The 11,219-nt window shown below is 41.3% G+C and overlaps 1 protein-coding gene across 2 annotated transcripts in view; it reads left to right on the top strand.

The window, feature by feature from the left end:
- The first annotated feature begins 2,764 nt into the window (after nucleotides 1-2,764).
- LOC106603850 (protein Shroom3) overlaps nucleotides 2,765-11,219 on the top strand; it is a 36,447-nt gene continuing 27,992 nt past the window's right edge. The window contains exon 1 of one of the 2 annotated variants that reach the window (XM_014198046.2): nucleotides 2,765-3,006. The gene's annotated coding sequence lies outside the window, so the exon portion shown is untranslated. The remainder of the gene's footprint in view (nucleotides 3,007-11,219) is intronic. The other variant, XM_014198048.2, reaches the window with a different exon arrangement.

Here is an 11,219-nt window from a genome sequence, read left to right as displayed (position 1 = left end):
TGTACCTGTCGTTTCCAATACATTATACCATAATGTCAATATACAGTACTTGTAATACATTTAGGAAAGTGATTTTGATTGCATGTAGAAACCCTATCATATTCATTGTTCACAACCAATTTTAGTGACACAGGGCCCTTTCTGGTCTCTGGCTTCTTTTAATTCCGCAAAATGGTACGAAGCATCATCTGGATATGTGTGCAACAAAAATTAAACATTCACCTTCTGCTACCATTTCTGTCAAGCCCTTTTACCAATACAGACGTTCACTTTTCTCATTGACTTCTCAAACCCCAAACCTCGGCCTTGTCGCAAGCTTTCGCGCGATGTTGCACCTCTGGGTTTAGAAACGGATTATATTGCAATTTCTTGACCCCATACTGTACTTACTACCTTTTGATTATAGCATCAAATTCATAAAAAAACGGTCATATAAAATTTGTATTCGTGTATTGATTTGCTCAAACTCGATTCCTGTTATTAAAATATTTGACGGTCAAGAAGTAAAACACATCGCCGAAACTAGCTACAACTCCTAGTTTAGTTGGCCTGCTCAAATTGACTCGGACTCACCCGTCGGTTGTTTATTTTTTATTTGTTTTACTTTATTTTGCCAGACAGTACTTTCTCAAAATGCAAAAAATATCTATTTTTGTAGACTCTCGAGAGTGACGTATACAGATGGTGAGAGTTGTGGTTCATGTTTGTAGTTCTGTCGTTAGTAATGAAACGGTTGTAACTTTTCGCCTTCGCACTTCTTGGTAAGTAAATTCACTCTGAAACACGTACGTTTTAATGACTGACGAAGCAAATTTAAGGTTCATTCTTTGCCAACAAAACTATGAACAAAGTCACTCTCATACCGTAGCCACCCTGTGGACATTAATTGTCATGTCACTTGGAGACAGTCTTAGATTTTTTTTGAAATGTGGCGCTTTCCGATCTGCCTGACAAAGTCCACTGGTCATCTAGAGCGGCAGCGTAGCCTAGTGGTTAGAGCGTTGGACTAGTAACCGACGCGAGCTGACAAGGTACAAATCTGTCGTTCTACCCCTGAACAAGGCAGTTGTTCCTAGGCCGTCATTGAAAATAAGAATTTGTTCTTAACTGACTTGCCTAGTTAAATAAAGGTTAAATTAAATGACCCCTATACATTTCTACAGTGCCTTCAGAAACACCTCTTGAATTTTTTCACATTTTGTTGTTACAGCCTGAATTTAAAATGGTTTAAATTGAGAATTTGTGTCACTATACACAATAACCCATAATAACAATAACCCATAATGTCATGGAATTATGTTTTCAGAAATGTTTATAAATTAATGAAAAATGATAAACTGAAATGTCTTGAGTAAATAAGTATTCAACCCCTTTCTTATGGCAAACCTAAATAAGTTCAGGAGTAAAATATTTCTTAAGCCATATAAGTTGCATGGACTCACTCTGTGTGCAATAATAGTGATTTCTGAATGACTACCCCAGGAAACTGCTCAGGGATTTCACCATGAAGCCAATGGTGACTTTAAAACAGTTACAGAGTTTAATGGCTGTGATAGTAGAAAGCTGAGGATGGATCAACAACATTGTAGTTACTCCACAATATTAACCTAAATGACAGTGAAAAGAAGGAAGCCTGTACAGAATAAAAATATTCCAAAACGTACATCCTGTTTGCAATAAGGCACTAAAGTAAAACTGTAAAAAAATGTGGCAAGGAAATTAACTTTATGTCATGAATACAAAGTGTAGTGTTTGGAGCAAATCCAACAGCAGGACAATAACCTAAAACACAAAGACAAATATACTCTGGAGTTGCTTACCAAGATGACATTGAATGTTCCTGAGTGGCCTGGTACAGTTTTGACTCAAATGTGTTTGAAAATCTATGGCAAGACTTGAAAATGGCTGTCTAGCAATGATCAACAACTAACTTGACAGAGCTTGAATAATTGTAAAAATAATAATATGCAAATATTGTACAATCTTGGTGTGCGAAGCTCTTAGAGACTTACCCATAAAGACTAATCGTTGCCAAAGGTGATTATAACATGTATTGACTCTGGTGGGAATACTTATGTGAGTGAGATATTTCTGTATTTCATTTTCAATAAATGGTTTCACTTCGTCATTATGGAGTATTGTGTGCAGATAGGTGAGTGAAAGAAAAAAATCAATTTAATCAAATTTGAATTCAGGCTGTAACACAACAAAATGTGGAATAAGTCATGGGGTATGTATGAATACTTTCTGAAGGCACTGTACCTCTACCACTCCAGTATCTCTGCACATTGTAAATATTGTATTGGAACTGACCCTGTAAATAGCTTACTTACTTCTCATGTTCTTCTTATTTTTCATGTGTTTTTGTTCTACCTTATGTTATTTTTAGTAATACATTGATTACTACATTTTGGGGTTTAGAGCTAGCAAGAAAGGCATTTGACTGTACTTGTGCACGCAACATTAAAACTTGAAACCTTGACTACAGTTGGTCTTTTGTTACGGTGTGTAAGAAACCTGCAGTAGTTGCTTATTATACAAACATCCCATAGGCATTTCATAAAACCATTAGCTTTTATAACCTATTTATATGGGTTTGAGATAAAGAACATCTAAACTAACTCCCCTTTATGTTTGAATAAGTTATTTGAAATAAGATAGTTCAATTCTAAGTCATACTTCATGACTTGCAATCAATTTGTAAAGGGAAGATTTAATAAAAGGGCTAATATTCAGAAAGCTCCGCCCACTCATCTGCTCATTGGTTGGGCTGGAATTCTATTACCTTTCAGACTTTCCTGTGTGGCTGTTAAATGTAGCCAGTAGCTATACGGGAAACGTTTTAGCTGTGGGTTTTTTCCTCAAAAAAACCGTTTGTCGATTTATTTCATATTTGAAATGAGGGGAAACTGTTTTGTTTTTATTCAGTTTGAGTCAAAAATAAGAAGGTGACTCATACCTGAGCGACCCAAGGATTCGCAGAGACCTTCAACGTCGATGACCCAGGTATGTGTGTTATTATGAAGTTTAGCAGGTGTGTTGGTATCGCTGTACTCTCTACCAACCTGTTACAGTTTCGGTCCTGGTCAGGAAATTCTTTGCAGGTTAGCCTTTTTCGTCATGAATCTTGTTCTGGAGGCAGCTCTGCAGAGTGGTCACTCGTTGGCACAGCCACAAAGTCATAACATCTGATTTTTAACCTAACCATAGTCAAACCTAACCAGTTTGACTATACCTCCAAAAAATGACACTTTTGTTGTATCATCATTTGTGAAATGCTTTAGGAATATTTCCCAAACTATATATACATAAATATAATGTAGCGTTTTTGTTATAGTGATGTTTATTAAATCGTGAAATTACAGAACTACATTGTGTAATTGTAACCATCCGAGTAAAACTTTTCGTTTTATATCTAGGCAGATGGCTTACAGTATTTTCAAATCTGCTAATGTAGCTTTTTAATAAGACTGAGATCATAGCCTGATTGATAACACTAAGGAATTTGAGATCGATAATTAATTGTGCAAAGGAAGCATATTTGTAATAGTCTGGTTGACACCAGCTCTCGAGTAGTATTTGTAATTCATTCCCAAAACAATATATTGATCACCTTCACTATACCATTTACTTATTTGGGGTTCACGGCAAAGCTGTTATTGTTAGACTTTTTTCCCTTGACATGGTCAAATAACTGAAGCATAGATTGGTAACTTTTTTTCTTCTTCTAATTTGCCACAAAAACTAGAGGCCATGAGTAAATTCCAGACGCGAAACTACCTTGAACTTTCTTCATACTGGACACAGACATAAAATGTTATCCGCAATTACAGAGTAAGCCTGTCCGGTGGCTTACACAGTGAGTAAGTGTGGTCTCTGACAGAGGTAGGATTAGGGCCACGAGCTGGAGAGCTTGGTGGGGTAGAAGTCTCACCTTCAGTTGGCTCATTTCTCAATTCTGCGCCCCTTGCCCATAGGCCTGGACTGTGATCCAGCTCCTCTAGGTGAGTGTATGGCATGTTCTGGTTTGTCTGCTCTGCTACGTGCAGATCCACCTGACTACGACGATAGAGGGAGCCACCGACATCCACCAGGTAAGAACGTGGTGCAACTCTCTGTAGGCACGTACCCAGCCTCCAAAGTCCTGTGTGGTCTCCCGGCTGAGGTTTCATCCATATCGTTTCACCCACCTCCAGCTCTGGTAGGTCTCGAGCAGTCCGGTTGTAGAAGCACTTAGCTAGCTGCTTTCTGTGGCACCAACCATGACGCAGTGCTCAAGTAGCTTGTTAGCTATGGGGATTGTAGTCTTCAGACGTCTGGACAGAAGGCGTTGCGCTGGGCTGCTGTTTTCAGAGTGTGCTCTTCCACTGTAAGATGGCTTTCCAGGGGTCATTGCTGCCACGCAAGGCCTTGGGTAGCAGGTTTTTATCAGCGTTCATTGCTGTCATGCAAGGCTTTGCGTAAGAGGTTTTTTTGCAATCTTGACAGCTGACTCTGCCTTGCCATTTGCCTTTGGGTGCCTTGGAGGAGAGGTCACGTGGTCAAACTCCCATTCTGAGGCAAAACGCTTGAACTGTGCAGTGAATTGTGGGCCATTGTCCATGATGACCTTGCCTTGCAAACTGCACCTTTCAATGCTTTATGACTGTTTCTGCTGACAAGTCAGGGAGGAGTTACATTTCCCAAAAGTCAGAGTAGTGATCAACAATGAGAAGATAGTATTTTGTCTGTGGCTGAATAAGTCCATGCTGATGATTTGCCAGGCTCTTGTGGGCAGTTCATATGACATCATGGTTTCCTTTTGCTGTTCATGAGCGTACTTGTTGAATGTGGTACAGCTGCTGACAAAGTCTTTAATTTCTGCATGCATGTTTGGCCAGTATAATGTTTCATGTGCCTGGCGATAACATGCGTCACCTCAAACGTGACTGGAGTGTATTCAAGCCTGACTCCTCTAGGTTTCTTCCTAGGTTTCAGCCTTTCTAGGGAGTTTTTCCAAGCCACCGTGCTTCTACATCTGCATTGCTTGCTGTTTGGGATTTTAGGCTGGGTTTCTGTACAGCACTTTGACATCGGCTGATGTAAAAAGGGCTTTATAAATACATTTGATTGATCTCTGGATGTAGTGATTTGGGGATAATGAGCATTTTGTTCCTGCTGTAGCAAACAGATAGGTGGCCTGTACATTGTGCTTTTGCCCTGCTCAGTGTGTCGCTGATGTACATCTCTGGTCCCGACGAACTTCAGGCTGTAGTTTTGCAGAGTCAGGAGTATGCTTTGAAGCCTCTTGAACGCCTTGAGGAGAGGTTTAGTGAATGTGGCAATGAGTGGTTTGTGGTCAGTTTCAGCATTGACCAGCTCTCGACCAAATAAGTAGTGATGTAAGCGCTGGCAGGAAAAGACGATGCTGAGGCACTCTTTCTCATCGGGCTGGCTTTCCTGCATAAGACAGCATCCAAGTCCACTTTGGCTGGAGTCACTCTGGATTGTGACCGGCTTCGTAATGTTGTAGTAGCGCAACACTCCCATGTATGAAGCCAGAGATTTAATCTCCTGCACCGCGGCCTCTTGTTTGGGTAGCCAGTGCCATGGTGTGTCTTTGTCCAGCAACCAGCGCAGAGGCTCACGGACTGCTGATAGATGTGGCATGAACTTTGCAAGATAATTTGCGAAGCCGATGAGACGCTGCACTCCTTTTGCATCAGACAAGTTTGGCATGTTGAGGATTGCTCTGACTTTGTTTGGGTCCGGCTTCAGGCCTTTGGCCGAGAGAATGTGGGCATGGAAGTGGACGTTTTTTACCTCGAACTGCAGCTTCTTCAGGCCAATGCGCAGCTTAACTGATCGGCAGCACTCCATCTGTGCCAAGAGCTTCACATCGTGGTCACGTTCTGCTTCTTCATCTGTCATCACAGTCTATGATCAGAACATCATCAGTGACGCATTCAATGCCCTTGAGCCCAGCCAGTGACTCGTGCTGCTTGCATTGGTATACCTCAGGTGCCACTGAGACACCAAACGGGAGCTTGAGCCAACGCTTCCGACACCAGGGGGTCCAGAAGGTAGTCACAAAGCTGCTTTCTTCGTCCAGCTTGCATTGCAGAAATGCATCTCAGGTGTCCACCAAGGTAAAAATCTTGGCATTGGGAAGCTTGTAGAAGACATCCTCCAGTGTTGTCATGATGTAGTGGGAGCGTTTCAGTGCTTGGTTCAGATGCTGTGGGTCGATGCAGGCCCTCCGCTTCTCTGGCTTTTTCACTATGACCATATTGCTGATCCGGTTAGTTGGTTCAGTCACAGATGTCATGTGGCCATTGGCCTCATACTTGTCCAGCTGGGCCTTCACAGCCACTTTCATTGAGATGGGCACATTGTGCTGGGCTGGAGTGACGCTCTCATCCTATTCAAAATGTACCGCCCCAGGTTCCTATTCAACGGCCCGTTGAATACATCGTCATATCTGCTGAGTAGCTGTTCTTTGGACAGGGATCAATGCTGGACATGCTCCACGATGTGCAGGTCATTTGGTATGGTGAACTGCATCAGTCCCAGGCGTTCACGTGTAGAGCCTGAGAGGAGAGGAGAGGATGTGAATACCAGTCAACAATCTCAAACTCTAGCTTGTGTTTGTGTCCCCGAATAACACATTAGGTCTTAAAGATGCTCATTAGCTCTCCTGAATACAGCTTTAGTCTAGTATCACTGGGCAAAATATATATGTTGTCTTTGTAGCTCATTACGATGCACGTAGCACCGGAATCCAGTTGACATTGTTACAGCTTGTTGTGTAATCGGTTTGTGACAAACCATTTCTTCCCTTCTTGAGTGTACAGCCTCAATGGATTCATGCATGTAAATGTCACTCAATGTTCTGCTCATCAACACAATGACTCTCACCCTCACTCACCCTTCTTTTGCTTTTTGAGACACACTTTTGCGATGTGATTATTAGTTCCACAAGCTCTGCATGGTTTTCTGTAGGCAGTGCTCTTTGCCTCGCGTGTGTGCATTTCCACAGTATTTACATGCTATAGGGCTGTCTGTGTTCACCGTTCGTGATGAATTACTCTGCCTCGATTTGGTTTTGTCTGCCTGGCAACAGCGTGAACAGTATCAGCGTCGGTACGTGGGGTTTCAATTTCCATTTCTCTCATGTCAGTGACTTCGGCAATGCTAATGTTAAGCCTCTCTCTCTTAGTAGACGCCATCTCATGCAAATTAATTTTAGACTTAAGTTATGCAGACATTGTGATTAGTATATCTGTACAATCACATATTGTTGCCCTATTATATGGTCTGAACGTAGTGAAAAGTGGATATTTTATTCTGGAAAATTAGAAACGCAAAGTACTGCTGCTTGCGCAGTCAGCATATTACAGCTGTGAGAACATATTTAATTATTTTGGAATGATAATGTGGAGTGTACCAACTGAGATTTAAATTAACTTGGTAATGTTTTCACTGATTGCACAAAGGAAAATAGTTCCTACATTATGGAGCGCTTGCTTTGTTATCCAACTGATCTTGTGTCCTTTCTGACATCCTGTGAACCCCGTTCATTGCTGCTCGCAGCTATATTGGTGTGTATTATGAGTTTATTGTATTCTAACTAAACTATGGTGTAATAATAGTGTAATGGTGTATTATTACACACTATGGTGTAATAATAGGCCAGTCTATCAACATCTCTAATTGAATGAATGCCGTCACCTTAGAGCTTGTTAAATAATGCAAGGAGGGCACAGGGGTTTTGTCCTGTTGCTGAAACTTAATCACTCATGCATGGTGAACACAGCCTCTCTTTGTCCTGTCCGGTCCGGCACGCTCCGCACTGGTCAGGACAACCACAGGTCTGCGGGGGAACATGTTTGCATACACACTTGCATGTAGCACAGAACACACACATAGGTTAAACAAATGCAGCATACTCCTTGTCCCCCACTTAACATGGAGCAAGAGGACAAGTACGCCTCGCAAGTCCTTAACTGGCAGCTTCATTAAATAGTACCCGCAAAACACCAGTCTCCATGTCAACAGTGAAGAGGTGACTCTGGGATGCTGGCCCTCTAGGCAGTTCCTCTGTCCAGTGTCTGTGTTCTTTTGCCCATCTTAAGATTTTATTTTTATTGGCCAGTCTGAGATTTGCAAAGAAAAAGCCATATCTCAGACTGGCCAATAAAAATAAAATCTTAAGATTGCGCTGTTCTGTGAAGGGAGTAGTACACAGCGTTGTACGAGATCGTCAATATCTCGCATGGAATAGCCTTCATTTCTCAGAACAAGAATAGACTGACAGGTTTCAGAAGAAAGTTCTTTATTTCTGGCCATTTTGAGCCTGTAATCGAACCCACAAATGCTGATGCTCCAGATACTCAACCAGTCTAAAGAAGGCAATTTTTTTTTTTTTTTTTTTGATCAGAACAACAGTTTTCATCTGTGGGAAGATAATTGCAAAAGGGTTTTCAAATGATCAATTAACCTTTTTAAAATGATAAACTTGGATTAGCTAACACAACGTTGTCACGTCCTGACCAGTAAATGGGGTTATTTGTTATTATAGTTTGGTCAGGACGTGGCAGGGGGTGTTTGTTTCATGTGGTTTGGGGTATGTATTTAGGTAGAGGGGTGTTTGGTTTATGTGGTCCGGGGTTTGTTAGAACATAGACTATCTAGTCTTTTGTATTTCTATGTGTAGTTAATTGGGGTTGGACCTTCAATTGGAGGCATCTGGTTATTGTTGCCTCTGATTGAGGGTCCTATATTTAGGGGATTGTTTTTCATGGGTTTTTGTGGGAGATTGTGCTGTGTATAGCTTTGTGCCTTACTGGCCTGTTATTCGTCGTTGTGTTTTCGTATACGTGTTTGTTTTGGGTTTTCCTTCTTCACCTAATAAAAGAAGATGAGTGTACATTTTCCCGCTGCGTCTTGCTCTTTACCCTACGACAACCGTGACAAACGTACCATTGGAACACAGAAGTGATGGTTGCTGATAGTGGACCTCTGTCAAGCAAAGAGGCACGGAGTTGAGTCAGAAGTTGACATACTGTTAGGTTGGAGTCATTAAAACTCGTTTTTCAACCACTCCACAAATTTCTTGTCAACAAACTATAGTTTTGGCAAGTCGGTTAGGACATTACTTTGTGCCTGATACAAGTCATTTTTCCAACAATTGATTACAGATTATTTCACTTATAATTCACTATCACAATTGCAGTGGGTCAGAAGTTTACATACACTAAGTTGACTGTGCCGTTTTAAACAGCTTGGAAAATTCCAGAAAATTATAGGCTAATTGACATAATTTGAGTCAATTGGAGGTGTACCTGTGGATGTATTTCAAGGCCTACCTTCAAACTCCGTGCCTCTTTGCCTGACATCATGGGAAAATCAAAAGAAATCAGCCAAGAAATTGTAGACCTCTACAAGTCTGGTTCATCCTTGGGAGCAATTTCCAAACGCATGAAGGTACCACGTTCATCTGTACAAACAATAGTACGCAAGTATAAACACCATGAGATCACGCAGTTGTCATACCACTCACGAAGGATACACGTTCTGTCTCCTAGTGATGAATGTACTTGGGTGGGAAAAGTGCAAATCAATCCCAGAACAACAGGACGTCGTGAAGATGCTGGAGGAAACGGGTACAAAAGTATCTATATCCACAGTAAAACGAGTCCTATATCGACATAACCTGATCGGCCGCTCAGCAAGGAAGAAACCGCTGCTCCAAAACCACCATAAAATAAGCCAGACTACGGTTTGCAACTGCACATGGGGACAAAGATTGTACTTTTTGGAGAAATGTCCTCTGGTCTGATGAAACAAAAATAGAACTGTTTGGTCATAATGACCATCGTTATGTTTGGATGAAAAGGGGGGAGGCTTGCAAGCCGAAGAACACCATCCCAACCGTGAAGCACGGGAGTGGCAGCATTATGTTGTGAGGGTGCTTTGCTGGACGGAAAATTACGTGGATATACTGAAGCAACATCTCAAGACATCAGTCAGGAAGTTAAAGCTTGGTCGCAAATGGGTCTTCCAGATGGACAATGACCCCAAGCATACTTCCAAAGTTGTGGCAAATGGCTTAAGGACAATAAAGTCAAGGTATTGGAGTGGCCATCGCAAAGCCCTGACCTCAATCCTATAGAACATTTGTGGGAAAAACTGAAAGTGTGTGTGCGAGCAAGGAGTCCTACAGACCTGACTCCGTTACACCAGCTCTGTCAGGAGGAATGGGCCAAAATTCACCCAACTTATTGTGGGATGCTTGTGGAAGGCTACCTGAAATGTTTGATGCAGGTTAAACAATTTAAAGGCAATGCTACCAAATACTAATTGAGTGTATGTAAACTTCTGACCCACTGGGAATGTGATGAAAGAAATTAAAGCTGAAATAAATCATTCTCTCTACTATTATTTTGACATTTCACATTCTTAAAATAAAGTGGTGATCTTAACTGACCTAAGATGGAATTATTACTAAGATTAAATGTCAGGAATTGTGTAAAACTGAGTTTAAATGTATTTGGCTAAGGTGTATGTAGACTTCCGACTTCAACTGTAGATATTCCATAATAAAAAAATAAGCAATTTCCAGCTATAATAGTCATTTACAACGTCTACATGGTATTTCTGATCAATTTGATGTGATTTTAATGGACAAAAAAATGAGCTTTTCTTTCAAAACGATGAACTTTTCTAAGTGACCCCAAACTTTGGAACGGTAGTGTACATATACACAGATATATCAGCAAAAAAAGAAACGTACCTTTTTCAGGACCCTGTCTTTCAAAGATAATTTGTAAAAATCCAAATAACTTCACAGATCTTAATTGTAAAGGGTTTGAACACTGTTTCCCATGCTTGTTCAATGAACCTTAAACAATTAATGAACATGCACCTGTGGAACGGTCGTTAAGACACTAACAGCTTACAGACGGTAGGCAATTAAGGTCACAGTTATGAAAATTAGGACACTAAAGAGGCCTTTCTACTGACTCTGAAAAACACCAAAAGAAAGATGCCCAGGGTCCCTGCTCATCTGTGTGCACGTGCCTTAGGCAGGCTGCAAGGAGGCATGAGGACTGCAGATGTGGCCACAGCAATAAGTTGCAATGTCCGTACTGAGACGCCTAAGATGGCGCTACAGGGAGACAGGTCGGACAGCTGATCATCCTCGCAGTGGCAGGACCACGTGTAACAAGACCTGCACA

Source organism: Salmo salar, chromosome ssa04 (genome assembly GCF_905237065.1).
Source record: "Salmo salar chromosome ssa04, Ssal_v3.1, whole genome shotgun sequence".
Classification (NCBI taxonomy): Eukaryota; Metazoa; Chordata; class Actinopteri; order Salmoniformes; family Salmonidae; genus Salmo; species Salmo salar.
Note: the sequence above shows the minus strand (reverse complement) of the source record. Positions and strands in the feature narration are given on the sequence as shown.